Genomic DNA, 6710 nt, shown 5'->3' with positions numbered 1-6710 from the left:
TATAAGGTAGATAGCATCCTACAGTTAGAAGGGACCTCCAAAGACCATCCAGTCCAAAGATACATAGAATCCTGATGTTAGAAGGGACCCCAAAGGCCATCCAGTCCAACTGTGTAAGACAGACAGATCGATTGATGGAATCCTAGAGTTAGAAGGGACCATCAAAGGTCATCTAGTCCAACCCTATAAGGTAGATTGATAAATAGATAGCATCCTACAGTTAGAAGGACCTCCAAAGACCATCCAGTCCAAAGATAGATAGAATCCTGATGTTAGAAGGGACCCCAAAGGCCATCCAGTCCAACTGTGTAAGACAGAAACAGTACGGCAGATATAGATAGAATCCTAGAGTTAGAAGGGACCCCCAAAGGCTATCTAGTCCAACCCAATAACATAGATCGAATCCTACTGTTAAAAGGGCTCCCAAAGGTCATCTAGTCCAACCCTATAAGGTAGATAGATAGTATCCTACAATTAGAAGGGACCTTCAAAGACCATCCAGTCCAAAGATACATAGAGTCCAGGTGTTAGGCTGGACCCCAAAGTCTATCTAGTCCAACGCTATAACATAGAATCCTACCATTAAAAGGGCTCCAAAGGTCATCTAGTCCAACCTTATAAGGAAGATAGATAGGTAACATCCTACAGTTAGAAGGGACCTCCAAAGGCCATCCAGTCCAAAGATAGATAGAGGCCTAGTGTTAGAAGGGACCCTAAAGGCCACCCAGTCCAACAGATATAGATAGAAAGCATCTATATCCATGACCGCAGAGGCCATCTAGTCTGACCCCATAACATAGATAGAATCCTAATGTTACAAGTTCCCAAAGGTCATCTAATCCAACCCTATGAGGTAGATAGATAGAAGGGACCTCCAAAGACCATCCAGTCCAAAGATAAGAGTCCTGGTGTTAGAAGGTACCCTAAAGGCCACCCAATCTAACTGCGTACGACATATATAGATAGAAAGAATCTATATCTATGACCGCAGAGGCCATCTAGTCTAACCCCATAACATAGATAGAATCCTAATGTTACAAGAGTCCCCAAAGGTCATCTAATCCAACCCTATGAGGTAGATAGATAGATAGCATCCTAGAGTTAGAAGGGACCTCCAAAGACCTTCCAGTCCAAAGACAGAGAGAATCCTGATGTTAGAAGGGATCCCAAAGGCCATCCAGTCCAACTGTGTAAGATAGATAGATAGATGGAATCCTAGAGTTAGAAGGGACTCCCAAAGGTCATCTAGTCCAACCCTCTAAGATAGAGATAGAAATATCGCCGATGTATAAAGCCTTTCTGAGTCTTCTTGGGGTTGAGAAGGGCGGGGTACCAATGTAAATAATTAACTAAATCCTAGACTTAGAAAGGACTCCCAAAGGCCATCCAGTCCAACCCTTTCAGAGACATAGCTAAATAAATAGATGGGATCCTAGAATTGGAAGGGACCCCCAAAGGCCATCCAGTCCAACCCTATCATATAGATAGATGGAGAGATAAATGATAGACGGATTCCTAGAATTGGAAGGGACCCCAAAGGGCATCCAGTCCAACCCTTTCAGATACATAGCTCAATAGATGATGTCCTAGAATTGGGACCTCCAAAGACCATCCAATCCAACCTTATAAGATACAGAATCCTAGTCCAACCCTATAAGTTAGTTAGTTAGTTAAATAGATAGATAGATAGATCGATCGATCGATAGATAGAATCCTGGTATTACAAGGGACCCCAAAGGTCATCTAGTCCAACCCTATAAGGTAAATAGATAGCTTCCTACAGATAGAAGGGACTTTCAAAGACCATCCAGTCCAACTGTGTATGACAGATAGATAGACAGACAGATAGATAGATGGAATCCTAGTTAGAAGGGACCCCAAAGGCCATCTAGTCCAACCCTATAAGGCAGATAAGATTATAGCATCCTACAGATAGAAGGGACCTCCAAAGATCATCCAGTCCAACCCTATCACATAGATAGATGGAGAGATAAATGACAGACGGAATCCTAGAGTTGGAAGGGACCCCCAAAGGCCATCCAGTCCAACCCTTTCAGAGACATAGCTCAATAGAGAGATGGGAACCTAGAATTGGAAGGGTCCCCCAAAGGCCATCCAGTCCAATCCTATCACATAGATAGATGGAGAGATAAATGACAGACGTAATCCTAGAGTTGGAAGGGACCCCCAAAGGCCATCCAGTCCAACTCTTTAAGAGACATAGCTCAATAGAGAGATGATAGATAGATGGAATCCTAGAATTGGAACCACCAAAGGCCATCCAGTCCAACCCTTTAATAGCTCAAAAGAAAGATGATAGATAGATGGAGTCCTAGAATTGGGACCCCCAAAGGCCATCCAGGCCAACCCTATTCATGTCAAGCGGGAAGGCACCACCTGATCCCTCCAAACAGATGACCACCCAGCCTCTGCTGAAAGACTTCCATAGAATCCTCTGAGTTTGAAGGGACCTTCAAAGATCATCCAGTCCATCCCCATTCTGCCAGGCAAGAAAGACACAACTGAAGCCCTCCTTACAGGTGCTCATCCAGCCTCACGGAAAATAGAAGGTTAATTGGGAAACGGGGCTACAGAATGGGAAGGGGCCCCCAAAGGCCATCCAAACCCCACTCTGACATAAAGGAATAGTAATAAGAACGCAAGCTTCCCAACCTGGATTTGCAGCCAAAGTGTTATTTCATTTCCAAACAGAAGCGGAACATGATCAGGACGGGCGGACTCTCCTTTTGCAAGGCCCCTGTTTTTTGGAATCGGAAAAGCAACAATGCAATAACCAATAATAGTGCAATAACTAATAATAATGCAATAACCGATAATAAAGCAATAACCGATAATAATGCAATAACCGATAATAATGCAATGACCATAACAGCAGCTGTGAATATTACAGGTTTTAATTTGGCATTGTTTACAAGGCGTTCTCTTTGGTTCCGTCTTCCTTTTCTTCCTTTCTTCTTCCTTCCTTTTTTCCTTTCTCCTTCATTCCATCCACATTCCTTTTGCATCTCTTTTGCAACTTGCACCAAACTTTCAAGGCAAGAGAAGAAAGGGCCTCAACCCACAAATATTGATCCCAAATAGGTTCAAGGAACAGTTTCTTCTCTTCTTCCCAAAGTTCTGCTCCTTTCTTCTCTTTTTAAAGAAACATAACCAACCAAAACAACAATAGACTTCGTCTTCAAAATCCCAATTTCGTTTTATCAAAAACCCATAAAGGTGGAAGAGAATCACACGTAGACATCCAAAACACACATTTAAAAAAACATGGGAGCAAAGCTAGTTCTGACGACGGACAGGAACATCCCTTGAGAGACAGCTTGGATTAGTTTACCCTTTGGAAGAAGGAATTAAAGTCGAGCCCAAATTGCAAAAATAGTCCTCCAAACATCCAGATTTGCATTGGAGATCAATACGGAATTGCAAAATAATCAAATGCACACTAGAAACGATGCATTTTGTGCAACCTGAGCCACTTAAAAGTTTGCAACAGAGAGGAAAGACCCAGATTTTGCAAAATAACCAAATGCAATATAAACCACACTAGAAACGATGCATTTTGTGCAACCCGAACCACTTAAAAGTTTGCAATGGACAGACCCAGATTTTGCATAAGACCAATACGAATTGCAAAAAAATAAAAAATGCAATATAAGCTGAACTAGAAACAATGCGTTATGTGCAAACTGAGCCACTCAAAAAAAATTGCAAACTTTATTGAGTACAAGAATAGAATTTCGGTATAGAAATACTGAAATTCTATTCTTATACTCAATAAAAGTTTGCAATGGAGAGAAAGACCCAGATTTGCATTGGACCAATAGAATTGCAAAAAATTTACATTAAAATGCAATATAAACCAAATCAGAAATTGCATTTTGTGCATCTTGAGCCAGTATTAAGTTTGCAATGGAGAGAAAGACCCAAATTTTGCATAAGACCAATACAGAACTGCAAAAAATTAAAATAAAATGCAATATAAACAGAACTAGAAATTGCATTTTGTGCATCTTGAGCCAGTATTAAGTTTGCAATGGAGAAAAAGACCCAAATTTTGCATAAGACCAATACAGAACTGCAAAAAAATTAAAATAAAATCCAATATAAACTGAACTAGATATTGCATTTTTGTGCAATCTGGGCCATTTAATAAAAGTTTGCAATAGAAAGAAACATTCAGATTTTGCAGAAAACCAATACACCTGAGCCACTTAAAAGTTTGCAATGGGGAGAAAAACCTAGGTTTTGCATTAGACGAAAATGGAATTGCAAATAAATTAAGATACAATATAAACCAATCTACGAACGGTTCATTTTGTGCAGCCTGTCACTGAATACAAATTTGCAATAGAAAGAAACACCCAAATTTTTCATAAGACCAATGCAGAATTGCAAAAAAATTGCAATATAAACCAAATTAGAAAAACATATATTTTGTGCCACCTGAGCCACTTAATACATGTTTGCAATGGAGAAAAAGACCCAGATTTTGCATTGGACCAAAACAGAATTGCAAAAAATAAAATGCAATATAAACCAAACTAGAAATGGTGCATTTTGTGCGATCAAAGGCTATTATTACAACCAATTATTACAGGCCCAGTTTGCAATGAAGAGAGTGCAACAGGTTTGCATTAGGATAGCATGTAATTGCAAAAAAATACACAACATAGACAGAGCAAGAAAGAGCACATTTGGTGCATCATGAGCCAGTATTTTAAAAGGCAGTTATTTTACACCCAGTTTGCAATGGAAAAAGATTGCTGCAAGTTTGCATTAGACTAATTTGGAATTGCAATATATATAATATAAACAGTAAGAAATTGTGCATTTGGTGCAGCAGACCCAATTTGCAATGGAAAAAGATTGCTACAAGTTTGCATTAGACTAATTTGGAATTGCAAAATATATAATATAAACAGAATAAGAAATGGTGCATTTGGTGCAGCAGACCCAATTTGCAATGGAAAAAGCTTGCAGCAAGTTTGCATTAGACTAATTTGGAATTGCAATATATATAAAATAAAAAGAATAATAAATGGTGCATTTGCTGCAGTAGACCGAATTTGCAATGGAAAAAGATTGCTGCAAGTTTGCATTAGACTAATTTGGAATTGCAAAATATATAACATAAACAGAATACGAAACGGTGCATTTGGTGCAGTAGACCCAGTCTGCAACGGAAAAAGATTGCTGCAAGTTTGCATTAGACTAATTTGGAATTGCAAAATATATAAAATAAACAGAATAAGAAATAGCATCATGAACCAGTATTGTAAAAGGCAGTTATTTTAGACCCAGTTTGCAATGGAAAAAGATAGCTGCAAGTTTGCATTAGATTAATTTGGAATTGCAAAATATATAATATAAACAGAATAAGAAATGGTGCATTTGGTACTGTAGACCCAGTTTGCAAAGGAGAGAATGCAATGAGTTTGCATTAGACCAATATGGATTTGCAAAAACAAAAAAATGCAATATACACTGAACTAGAAATGGTACATTTGGGGCAAATCCATTATTATAGGCCCAACTTGCAATGGAAGAGAGTGCAACAGGTATGCATAAGACCATTATAAGTAATTGCAAAATATATATAATATAAACAAGAAATGGTGCATTTGGTGCAGCCTGAGCCACTATTGGATGCATTGTTTACAAAGAGTCAAGTATGCAATGCAAGTTTGTGCAATGCAAGATTTCCCTTCTCTATTTGCAATGGAGAGAGTGCAATGCATTTGCATTAGACTAATTTGCATTGCAAAATATATAACATAAACAGAGTAAGAAATGATGCATTTGGTGCAGGAGACCCAAATTGCAATGGAGAGAGTGTGCCAGCATGGAAATCCCTTATTAAAGGCCCATCTTGCAATGGAAGAGCGTGCAACAGGCTTGCATAAGACCATGATAAGGAATTGCAAAATATATAAAATATATTTGGTGCAACCTGAGCCAGTTGGATGCAATGCTTGCAAAAAAAAAAAAAGAGAGTCAAGTATATAATGCAAGTTTGTGCAATGCAAGATTTTCCTTCTCTATTTTGCAATGGAGAGGGTGCAATGCATTTGCATTAGACTAATTTGTATTGCAAAATAAATAACATAAACAGGTGCAACCTGAGCCACTGTTGGATGCAATGCTTGCAAAAAAAAAAAGAGAGTCAAGTATATAATGCAAGTTTGTGCAATGCAAGATTTTCCTTCTCTGTTTTGAAGAATTCAGAGGTATATATAATATTGCAAAGTGAGAGAAAGCAAAGGAGAAGGAACCCCAAATAAAAGATGGATCTACATTGCAAGATATTGCATTAAAGTGCATTAAATAGTCCATGTAGACCCATATAGGAGTCTATACCAGGGATGTGCCAAATGAGTCCCTGCAAGTGTTTTGGACTACAACTCCCACAATTCCTAACAGCCTCGGGACCTTTCCTTTTAAGGAAAGGTCCCGAGGCTGTTAGGAATTGTGGGAGTTGTAGTCCAAAACACTTGCAGGGACTCATTTGGCACATCCCTGGTCTACACTAACCATACAATGCAGCGTAGCTCTAGTTTGCAAGTGATTTCCCTGCCACGTTTAGCACCAAAGAGTAACTCAAGTGAATGGCAGAATTGTGCGCGTTTTGCAAGGTTATTACCACAACAACAACAACAACAACAAAGACCAAATTAAAGTTTTTTTTATCAAGT

General features: G+C 38.8%; 1 long non-coding RNA gene across 1 annotated transcript; it reads right to left on the bottom strand.

The window, feature by feature from the left end:
• Positions 1 to 2897: 2897 nt before the first annotated feature.
• On the bottom strand, positions 2898 to 6430 carry LOC137095436 (uncharacterized). Its single transcript, XR_010908844.1, has 2 exons — positions 6138 to 6430; positions 2898 to 5968 (listed from the first exon to the last, which is right to left on the bottom strand). It is a non-coding gene; the product is annotated as an uncharacterized lncRNA (long non-coding RNA).
• Between the last annotated feature and the right edge of the window lie 280 nt (positions 6431 to 6710).

This window comes from Anolis sagrei, chromosome Y (genome assembly GCF_037176765.1).
Source record: "Anolis sagrei isolate rAnoSag1 chromosome Y, rAnoSag1.mat, whole genome shotgun sequence".
Lineage (NCBI taxonomy): Eukaryota > Metazoa > Chordata > Lepidosauria > Squamata > Dactyloidae > Anolis > Anolis sagrei.
The sequence above is the reverse complement of the archived record's forward strand: the minus strand, read 5'-3'. Positions and strand labels throughout refer to the sequence as shown.